Below are 12,429 nucleotides of genomic sequence, written 5' to 3'. Positions count from 1 at the left end.
TTTTAATTGTTTTTAATCATAATCTCTCCCCTTAAATTTTAATTTCAGTTAAAAACATATTTCAAAGTCAATCTATTTTTTTACTGCCTAATTAGAACAAAATTTACGTTGTTCTATATTAATTACGATTCTTATAGTTATAAACTTTTACTACTTGCGTGATTTTTGGTACACTTACTAAATTTGTATTAAAATTTTCAACCATAGTATGGCGGCAAACCCTATTAGAGCATATTATGGTTTCCCAACATATCGTCGGAATATGAACAATGACTCACCACGTTGTCGGAGCCTAACCCCTTTCGCTAGAACTAATCTTGTGGTGTTTTCACCCTTTTATGATGAAAGATTAAACATTAATGAAATGGCGATAAAAAAACTAATGAACATTTATGGTTGACAAGTGTATTCTGTGACCTCCTTTATAAGTGTGCTAAAGAGACAAATATAATGCAATGATGCGCTTAAGAGACATTTAATATATAATATAATATATAGAAAGGTTTTTATTTCCAATTATTTAAGTGCTAAAAGCTATTTATTTTATGTGAAGACAACATAGAATTTATATGTTATAAATTGACAAAATAATTTTTATTTGTTTCGTGCAAATGAAGAAAATATGGTTAAAATTATCATATTTGTTTATGTGATATTTTTTCTTTCCCTATTTCTTTTTGCAACGAACATTAATGGTAAGCCATTTTTCATTCTTTTATGTTTTCTTATTAAATTTGTATGCTATATTTTATACCCTTTCATTAACATTCTTATATTATGTTTTATTATTGTAGCTATTTCTGAATGTGAAGAAGACGGAGATTGTCCAAAAACTTGGTGTTTTGGGCAGTTTTTTGTGAAGTGTACTACCAATGAATGTAGTTGTGTTCATGAGGATAGATTACTTCCACGAATTCCTTGGGATCCATGGATCCCTATGATATAAGTGATAAATGTTATTCAATGAGTGGTCATTTATTGATTAATCACATCATTATTAGACATTAAACCCTACTAGAGAATAAATTGGGATGTCATGGATCCGTAGGCAATGAATGATTCATTTGCTGTGTTCATGAGGATAATTTACGCTGATGAATTCGTTCGGATCCATGGATCACTAGACAAAAAATTTCAGACAAAAAATGCTTATCCATAAATAAATAAATAAATGATTATGTTAACTTATACCTAAAGGGCACATGAATCCAAATATATAAATATTCTATTAAATTTTGTGCATTCAATTAATTAAAAGTTTGAAAGTTAGGACCATGCTAACAAGTGTCCTTAAGAAACTTGTTAAGGAAACTAAAATTAAAATTATATGTCGCTTTGAGAATTTCATATAAATTAAGAAAAGTAAGTAATGTTGTATAGAAAAGAATAATTGTAAGTTCCTTTTAATAAAAAAAAAGAATAATTGTAAGTTATATTACAAAAATGTTATTCATTCTTAAAAAAAAAAAGTTCTTCATCAATGATATGAAAAATATAAAATAGATAATTAAAAAAAGTTAAAGTAATATATGGTAAAGGGTATAATAGAAAAATAAACATTAATGATTCCTTGATGTTGTAAAATGATATATAATTTAGAATATATAAATTTTGTTAGAATGAGATGTAATTTGGAACGTATGGGATACTTTTTTTTATCATTGAATACTTATTTTTTATTTTTTTATTTTTGTAATTGTAAGGATTCTGCATTTATGACTTTGTGTTCGCCAATGTAGCCTAGTGGCGAGGTCTTGAAATTTATTTAATCATGTGATACACTTGGCTGCATTTTTCCATTTATGTTGAGTGAAATATTAAATAAATGAGAAGTTGAGAACAATGCAAACACGACAAGAAACAAGTCTTAGTATTATTTGATCAATTTGTAGTAAATTGGACAATTGGTCAGGTTCGGCCGGAATCGTCCGAAAAAAACATAATCTTGGAAAACCGATGGTTGATATATCATCACCCGTTTTCGAGCATTTGAGTACGCGGATTGGTAAGTTTTCAGGTTGAACGAAGATTGGTGTAGACGGGTGGATTGTTTTGGTTGACAATTTAAACAAGAAAAAAAGTAGAAGACTAACATGGATTGAAAACTTGGCATATATGCGTTGAAGATGGAATAAATGATTCAAACATATGTTGAGAACAAGAATATCAACTACTACAAAAGATTCTCTAATCGTGTTGTTCATGAACAAAACATTAAGAAAGGGGTTAACCATGTGAGTTTTAGAAAGAACTGGAGAAAAAGATGATGAACCAAAACATGGGTGTATGTATGTGAATAACACATTGGATGTTGAATAAAAATGACAAACTTATCTTCATAAAGACTAAAGAGAGTATTGGACCATGTGTATATTCTCTCTTTTCTGTATTGTTGTGTAAAAAATAATTATAAATTATGTAAAAAAATAGACAATAAAAGTGAACTCTTCTTTGTAGTACCAAAACTGACAAAATTCATTGTATTTGCAGTGTTGATAAGACAATTCTGATAAGGCTAACATTACAACATGCAATATCAGTCGGATCTGAGTTTCGCTGGTTTGATTTCCTCCACTTGAAACCGATCATTTAAACCCATTGAGAATCGGACTGGTACACCCGAATGATCGATTTGTTTTACCAGTTCAGTCTGACTTGTGTCCTCTTAAGATAGTTGGGCCGGGCAGTTTGGGCCGGTCAAAGACATTTTTCCAGCCCTAATTTGTAGTGATACAACAATTAAGTTTATCCAGATTAGACAGAAGTTCAAAACAAGGTGGAAAGTGAAATTATCAAGAGATGCAGAATAGGAAAAAGGTATAAATGAAGAAAACTGGTACACATAAGGTGGCATTTAGCCTGGGAATGGGTACTTCTTTCCCACCATGGGAAAGTGCCCTTTTCCAGGACACCTGTCAGTGGGCAACTTGTTCTGAAAAAAGAAAAAAAAATTGAAATTAATTTTTTAATGTTATTTGTATTTTATCCAGTACACCTCCCCATTTACTGTTGTACCACTTCAATTTCTCTTCTTTTCCAAAACAACAAGCCAATTTCTCATATTTTTTACTATTAAAATCGAAAAACCCAAGGAAAAAAGCTTAATCTGAAAACCTGCACATACTCTCTTCATCATTGTTGAACTACCTTACTTTAAACACCAAACACCAATATTATCCATTGACAATGGCAGTAGCTTTGCAATTTGTCTAAAGTTTGTATGTCGAACCAACCAAAACACATCAGATCTCAAGCTGTTCTTGTTACTTACACAAATCAAGCTATGGGTTTTCACTTATCTGTTAATGAATTTGCATTTGAATGTGAAATGGTGATGATTGTGATAGTTTGTGTATTTTAAATTGAAGTGGAGTAAGGGAAAGGATTGCAACGAGATTCGACGGAAGAGAAAGGGATACAGGAAGAGAAAGGTTTATTGAAGAACACTTGAAAGATTTTTTTTGGTTACGCTTACAGAGTTTTTTTTTAATGAAGAACACTTAAACGAGATTAGATGACAAGAAATAATGTACAAGTAAAACAATTAAAAAGAAATGTAAATTTCTCTCAAAAAAAAATGTAAATTGTTGGGACAAGTCCAACACAAATTTCCCAGGATTTATTAAAAAAACGATAAATAAAACAAAAGGGAAATTGTTATTCAATTATTTTGGTGGGGTCCACTTTTTTGGTTCACAATACCCATCAACAAGTCATAGCCCTTACCAAGTAAAAGATCTCAGCCATCCAAATAAAAAAACATTAAATCTATGGCTACGGTTAAACTTTCCCATCATAGGAAAGAACTTTCCTTTCCCATACTAAACCCCACCTTTCTGTGAATGATTTGTGTCTCCTATTTCCCATAAAGAACCACTATTTATATGTAGTAAGAAATAACTGAAAAATAACGGTCACAAATAAGGCCTTCAACGCATGTCTATGTTTCCCAGATTCTTGACAAACTCTCACGTGTCTTCGACCTCTTGATCTTGTCTCTTCACAAAACAATTTAAATTTTTACGGTCGAAACTAAATAGCTTTGCAACTGCAAATATGTCAAATGTTTCCAAATTTGTCCAACCAACGACCATTTAGAACGTAATCAAATAACATCTCCAACCCGACATATGTTGTAATTTTAGGCATAAAATTATCTCTATAAATAATAATCAATTTATAAATATAAGAATCAATTAAATATAATGAGAATAATCAAGAGAGGTTCAAGGAAACTTATCTGTCTTGATTTTAGTGTAGAATTATATCACCGTCTTGAGACAACTTGAATCAAACTCGTCGTAGAATCAACCTCAAAGACTACAAGACGAACAAACGATGAAAAGTCTGAGACGTGCTGATCGCACTGTCCTTAAGGATTTTCCGCGTAGTTATACGCTATTCCCCCAGGATTTAACAGACCCTTCTCAACGTAGAATCGAGGAAACAGAATTAGCAAGAATATATATTCAGGAAGATGAAACCCATAATTAATTTGTGAGGGATGGAGATAATTGTTTTTTTGTTTCAATATTGATTATAACAAATGGAAAAAGTGCAGCCTTTTTTCTGTCGTGCATCATGGTTTTATGTATGTGAAAAGAATGGTGTCATATATATTGAAAAATAAAAAGGAACGTAACCTCTGTATAAAAAGTATATTAGACATTAGTAACTTCTCAAATAAAAAAGTAACTCATGATCAAAGTGTAACTGCCTTCTTAATATGTTTCGGTTGCAAAATAAATTCCACGTGCCTATAATTGACTGTTTCAAATGAGAATAAAATGCTTAGACTTAATTAAGTTAAAATCATGAGGCCAAAAGAATTAGACCAAGTCAAAGATTATAATTAATAATATGATAATAATTTTCTATATTTCTCAATTAAAAATATGGGACACAAAATATTTGAAACTTTTGAAATATACTCAAAATTTACAACAATCCCCCACATATTTTAAAAGTTCAAAATTAATTTAGAATTTTTTTTTTCTGGGTTTACATCTTAGATGTGATGCTTCAAACTGGTGTAGCAAGCTATATGAACCAGTGCTAGAATGATAGTACTTAACACACAGTGAAATTGGTGTAGCAAGCTATATGAACCAAAGACACTTATGTATGTTAGCGGTCTACCACTCGCATCACACCCCCACAATTCTTGCCGTTGGCGTTGTGGTGCGCTAATAGGCCGTGCGCGTGCCTGGATTATTTCATGAGTGCTCTAGAGATTTCGCCAAGATCCCATACAAGCGGCCCCACTTGACACTCACATAGGTGATTTCATCAAGTGTATGCTGCAAATCATACACCACCCATAAAGGATATGAAATTCATTAAAAGCTTTATAGGCTTATCCTCTCAATAATGCAGTGTCTAGCACTTCTCACACACACCATAGGAAAGGGACGAGAACAAAAATTAATTAACTAATTTTTGGTGCTAGCAGAACTAATAAATGACTTGTTCTTACCCATATGAACCTTATTCATGGGATCTCCAATCACAAAGGTTGGGTTCCCATCACTTATTAATTTCGAGTGGCTTAAGTCCTAATCCCCTCGATGTACACAAATTTTCATCCCAAGGGGTTTGTTTAGTAGCTACTTTGTACACAAATGATGAAGACAATTTCTTTCATCATATAAGATTGACTAAGACGTCTCTAAGTCAATCAACCTTATATATTTATAAAAGTTTATAACAATAAACTTGATCTCTATAATTATATTTATACAGGTCTGCTTGAATGACTTCAAGCGACATCATCCCATAAAATAATTCTACGTTTTGATTTATTCTCATTGGAATTCAATTTCAATTAACATCATTGCATTATTTTGATGCAATGGTTCATCAACTCTAAACAATATTTCATATATTGTCAAACTTACTTCTTTGATATACTTCATCAGGTCTACTTAGATAAAGTCTAAGCGACAAACCCCCACATTGAGAAAATTTAACTCTATGTATAGATTTATTTAACAGGTCTACTTGAATAATTTTCAAGTGACAACATTTCTACAATGAAAAGTAAATCCCATAAATATATATTTTCTCATAAACAAATTTCTTTAAACATCATTGTATTAATATTTTAATACAATGGATAATCTATAATATACCATATAATATTTTATAGTATCTCACAAATATTTCATGATTCTACCATACATATTTTCCATAAATTTATAAATAAAATATTTTTGAATCAAACAAAATTTCTCAAATCAGTGTTCTTATTATATACACAAATCAACTTGGTTCACAAAATACATATATAGCACAGTGAAATCAAAAGCAAAAATATAAGACACTGAAGATTATAGTGGACATCTCAAATCACATTAATATGTCACATGCAAAACCAAAAATTTAAATTAAAGTGATAAAGTATTTTTCAAGTTTATGACCACACATCAAACAGACTTAAATCAGCCATATACATATACAGAATATACTACATAGCTGGTAATAACATGCATGGCCATAAGTGAATTTCTCCACACGAATACACTTCAACAAAATTTCATCATATATGCACGTGAAAATAAATTGGAATTCGAGAACATATCAACCCGAAATAAAATTCCCTCAACCAAAGAAATAAAAAAAAAAAATCTAAAGCAATGATAAAAATAAGTTCTGCAATAATAACATTAAGACATGAGGAGTGCCTTGTATGCATACTAGATAGCTGAATAGACATACAAATGAATCATGCACTGTTGACCACAAAGATAGGTATGATGTGCAACAAACTACTTCAACTTTATTCAATTTTTAACAATGATAAATCAAAGTCTAGATTATCGGTTAGAACAAAGAGTAAGACAATAAATAATATATAAACCTTTTAGAAAGCAAGTTCAGAGTTCGGGTGATCACTTTCAAACAAACAAGTGTTTAATAATTTGCAACAGATTTTGAAATGCCTCTTTTATCAAAATATTTCAAATCTTGCAAACTCAAATAATTAAGCAGAAACATGCACCCAAACACATGTTCGTAATCAACACAATTAATTTTAATTTAACGACAAAATAAAAATGGAGTAGATAGAACCTGTCTGACATATCCATAATATAATTCTCAACAACTTATTTGACATGCAATTCCCCGTAAATCATAAGTTCACCACCTCAGAAAATTTATAGATTCAATAAGCAGCTTTCAATTCTGGCTTCTCACCACATAAACATGGTTGTCCCCCTACGTTTAGAATCCGTGAAAACACAGATAGAGAAACCAATTAACATCAAAAAAGTTTGCTCATTCCCAACGCTTGTAGTCATGTCCTCCATAACTTTAATTAAAACCATTCACCGAGGCTGATCTAAAATCAGGGCACAGACAGATTTCATTAGAAAGAAAATCCTTAAGATTGTTGTAATTTTAGGCATAAAATCATCTCTATAAATAATAATCAATTTATAAATATAAGAATCAATTAAATATAATGAGAATAATCAAGAGAGGTTCAAGGAAACTTATCTGTCTTGATTTTAGTGTAGAATTATATCACCGTCTTGAGACAACTTGAATCAAACTCATCGTAGAATCAACCGCAAAGACTACAAGACGAACAAACGATGAAAAGTCTGAGACGTGCTGATCGCACTGTCCTTAAGGATTTTCCGTGTAGTTATACGCTATTCCCCCAGGATTTAACAGACCCTTCTCAACGTAGAATCGAGGAAACAGAATTAGCAAGAATATATATTCAGGAAGATGAAACCCATAATTAATTTGTGAGGGATGGAGATAATTGTTTTTTTGTTTCAATATTGATTATAACAAATGGAAAAAGTGCAGCCTTTTTTCTGTCGTGCATCATGGTTTTATGTATGTGAAAAGAATGGTGTCATATATATTGAAAAATAAAAAGGAACGTAACCTCTGTATAAAAAGTATATTAGACATTAGTAACTTCTCAAATAAAAAAGTAACTCATGATCAAAGTGTAACTGCCTTCTTAATATGTTTCGGTTGCAAAATAAATTCCACGTGCCTATAATTGACTGTTTCAAATGAGAATAAAATGCTTAGACTTAATTAAGTTAAAATCATGAGGCCAAAAGAATTAGACCAAGTCAAAGATTATAATTAATAATATGATAATAATTTTCTATATTTCTCAATTAAAAATATGGGACACAAAATATTTGAAACTTTTGAAATATACTCAAAATTTACAACAATCCCCCACATATTTTAAAAGTTCAAAATTAATTTAGAATTTTTTTTTTCTGGGTTTACATCTTAGATGTGATGCTTCAAACTGGTGTAGCAAGCTATATGAACCAGTGCTAGAATGATAGTACTTAACACACAGTGAAATTGGTGTAGCAAGCTATATGAACCAAAGACACTTATGTATGTTAGCGGTCTACCACTCGCATCACACCCCCACAATTCTTGCCGTTGGCGTTGTGGTGCGCTAATAGGCCGTGCGCGTGCCTGGATTATTTCATGAGTGCTCTAGAGATTTCGCCAAGATCCCATACAAGCGGCCCCACTTGACACTCACATAGGTGATTTCATCAAGTGTATGCTGCAAATCATACACCACCCATAAAGGATATGAAATTCATTAAAAGCTTTATAGGCTTATCCTCTCAATAATGCAGTGTCTAGCACTTCTCACACACACCATAGGAAAGGGACGAGAACAAAAATTAATTAACTAATTTTTGGTGCTAGCAGAACTAATAAATGACTTGTTCTTACCCATATGAACCTTATTCATGGGATCTCCAATCACAAAGGTTGGGTTCCCATCACTTATTAATTTCGAGTGGCTTAAGTCCTAATCCCCTCGATGTACACAAATTTTCATCCCAAGGGGTTTGTTTAGTAGCTACTTTGTACACAAATGATGAAGACAATTTCTTTCATCATATAAGATTGACTAAGACGTCTCTAAGTCAATCAACCTTATATATTTATAAAAGTTTATAACAATAAACTTGATCTCTATAATTATATTTATACAGGTCTGCTTGAATGACTTCAAGCGACATCATCCCATAAAATAATTCTACGTTTTGATTTATTCTCATTGGAATTCAATTTCAATTAACATCATTGCATTATTTTGATGCAATGGTTCATCAACTCTAAACAATATTTCATATATTGTCAAACTTACTTCTTTGATATACTTCATCAGGTCTACTTAGATAAAGTCTAAGCGACAAACCCCCACATTGAGAAAATTTAACTCTATGTATAGATTTATTTAACAGGTCTACTTGAATAATTTTCAAGTGACAACATTTCTACAATGAAAAGTAAATCCCATAAATATATATTTTCTCATAAACAAATTTCTTTAAACATCATTGTATTAATATTTTAATACAATGGATAATCTATAATATACCATATAATATTTTATAGTATCTCACAAATATTTCATGATTCTACCATACATATTTTCCATAAATTTATAAATAAAATATTTTTGAATCAAACAAAATTTCTCAAATCAGTGTTCTTATTATATACACAAATCAACTTGGTTCACAAAATACATATATAGCACAGTGAAATCAAAAGCAAAAATATAAGACACTGAAGATTATAGTGGACATCTCAAATCACATTAATATGTCACATGCAAAACCAAAAATTTAAATTAAAGTGATAAAGTATTTTTCAAGTTTATGACCACACATCAAACAGACTTAAATCAGCCATATACATATACAGAATATACTACATAGCTGGTAATAACATGCATGGCCATAAGTGAATTTCTCCACACGAATACACTTCAACAAAATTTCATCATATATGCACGTGAAAATAAATTGGAATTCGAGAACATATCAACCCGAAATAAAATTCCCTCAACCAAAGAAATAAAAAAAAAAAATCTAAAGCAATGATAAAAATAAGTTCTGCAATAATAACATTAAGACATGAGGAGTGCCTTGTATGCATACTAGATAGCTGAATAGACATACAAATGAATCATGCACTGTTGACCACAAAGATAGGTATGATGTGCAACAAACTACTTCAACTTTATTCAATTTTTAACAATGATAAATCAAAGTCTAGATTATCGGTTAGAACAAAGAGTAAGACAATAAATAATATATAAACCTTTTAGAAAGCAAGTTCAGAGTTCGGGTGATCACTTTCAAACAAACAAGTGTTTAATAATTTGCAACAGATTTTGAAATGCCTCTTTTATCAAAATATTTCAAATCTTGCAAACTCAAATAATTAAGCAGAAACATGCACCCAAACACATGTTCGTAATCAACACAATTAATTTTAATTTAACGACAAAATAAAAATGGAGTAGATAGAACCTGTCTGACATATCCATAATATAATTCTCAACAACTTATTTGACATGCAATTCCCCGTAAATCATAAGTTCACCACCTCAGAAAATTTATAGATTCAATAAGCAGCTTTCAATTCTGGCTTCTCACCACATAAACATGGTTGTCCCCCTACGTTTAGAATCCGTGAAAACACAGATAGAGAAACCAATTAACATCAAAAAAGTTTGCTCATTCCCAACGCTTGTAGTCATGTCCTCCATAACTTTAATTAAAACCATTCACCGAGGCTGATCTAAAATCAGGGCACAGACAGATTTCATTAGAAAGAAAATCCTTAAGATTGTTGTAATTTTAGGCATAAAATCATCTCTATAAATAATAATCAATTTATAAATATAAGAATCAATTAAATATAATGAGAATAATCAAGAGAGGTTCAAGGAAACTTATCTGTCTTGATTTTAGTGTAGAATTATATCACCGTCTTGAGACAACTTGAATCAAACTCATCGTAGAATCAACCGCAAAGACTACAAGACGAACAAACGATGAAAAGTCTGAGACGTGCTGATCGCACTGTCCTTAAGGATTTTCCGTGTAGTTATACGCTATTCCCCCAGGATTTAACAGACCCTTCTCAACGTAGAATCGAGGAAACAGAATTAGCAAGAATATATATTCAGGAAGATGAAACCCATAATTAATTTGTGAGGGATGGAGATAATTGTTTTTTTGTTTCAATATTGATTATAACAAATGGAAAAAGTGCAGCCTTTTTTCTGTCGTGCATCATGGTTTTATGTATGTGAAAAGAATGGTGTCATATATATTGAAAAATAAAAAGGAACGTAACCTCTGTATAAAAAGTATATTAGACATTAGTAACTTCTCAAATAAAAAAGTAACTCATGATCAAAGTGTAACTGCCTTCTTAATATGTTTCGGTTGCAAAATAAATTCCACGTGCCTATAATTGACTGTTTCAAATGAGAATAAAATGCTTAGACTTAATTAAGTTAAAATCATGAGGCCAAAAGAATTAGACCAAGTCAAAGATTATAATTAATAATATGATAATAATTTTCTATATTTCTCAATTAAAAATATGGGACACAAAATATTTGAAACTTTTGAAATATACTCAAAATTTACAACAATCCCCCACATATTTTAAAAGTTCAAAATTAATTTAGAATTTTTTTTTTCTGGGTTTACATCTTAGATGTGATGCTTCAAACTGGTGTAGCAAGCTATATGAACCAGTGCTAGAATGATAGTACTTAACACACAGTGAAATTGGTGTAGCAAGCTATATGAACCAAAGACACTTATGTATGTTAGCGGTCTACCACTCGCATCACACCCCCACAATTCTTGCCGTTGGCGTTGTGGTGCGCTAATAGGCCGTGCGCGTGCCTGGATTATTTCATGAGTGCTCTAGAGATTTCGCCAAGATCCCATACAAGCGGCCCCACTTGACACTCACATAGGTGATTTCATCAAGTGTATGCTGCAAATCATACACCACCCATAAAGGATATGAAATTCATTAAAAGCTTTATAGGCTTATCCTCTCAATAATGCAGTGTCTAGCACTTCTCACACACACCATAGGAAAGGGACGAGAACAAAAATTAATTAACTAATTTTTGGTGCTAGCAGAACTAATAAATGACTTGTTCTTACCCATATGAACCTTATTCATGGGATCTCCAATCACAAAGGTTGGGTTCCCATCACTTATTAATTTCGAGTGGCTTAAGTCCTAATCCCCTCGATGTACACAAATTTTCATCCCAAGGGGTTTGTTTAGTAGCTACTTTGTACACAAATGATGAAGACAATTTCTTTCATCATATAAGATTGACTAAGACGTCTCTAAGTCAATCAACCTTATATATTTATAAAAGTTTATAACAATAAACTTGATCTCTATAATTATATTTATACAGGTCTGCTTGAATGACTTCAAGCGACATCATCCCATAAAATAATTCTACGTTTTGATTTATTCTCATTGGAATTCAATTTCAATTAACATCATTGCATTATTTTGATGCAATGGTTCATCAACTCTAAACAATATTTCATATATTGTCAAACTTACTTCTTTGATATA

The 12,429-nt window shown here is 31.2% G+C and overlaps 1 long non-coding RNA gene across 1 annotated transcript; it reads left to right on the top strand.

Annotated features, from left to right (window-relative positions):
• The first annotated feature begins 553 nt into the window (after positions 1 to 553).
• LOC146954480 (uncharacterized) lies at positions 554 to 1,188 on the top strand. The gene is made up of 2 exons (XR_015013551.1): positions 554 to 695; positions 795 to 1,188. It is a non-coding gene; the product is annotated as an uncharacterized LOC146954480 (long non-coding RNA).
• The last annotated feature ends 11,241 nt before the right edge of the window (positions 1,189 to 12,429 follow it).

The sequence above is a fragment of the Medicago sativa genome, chromosome 1 (assembly GCF_051527215.1).
Source record: "Medicago sativa cultivar Bolivia chromosome 1, Bolivia_mono, whole genome shotgun sequence".
Taxonomy (NCBI): Eukaryota; Viridiplantae; Streptophyta; class Magnoliopsida; order Fabales; family Fabaceae; genus Medicago; species Medicago sativa.
The sequence above is the reverse complement of the archived record's forward strand: the minus strand, read 5'-3'. Positions and strand labels throughout refer to the sequence as shown.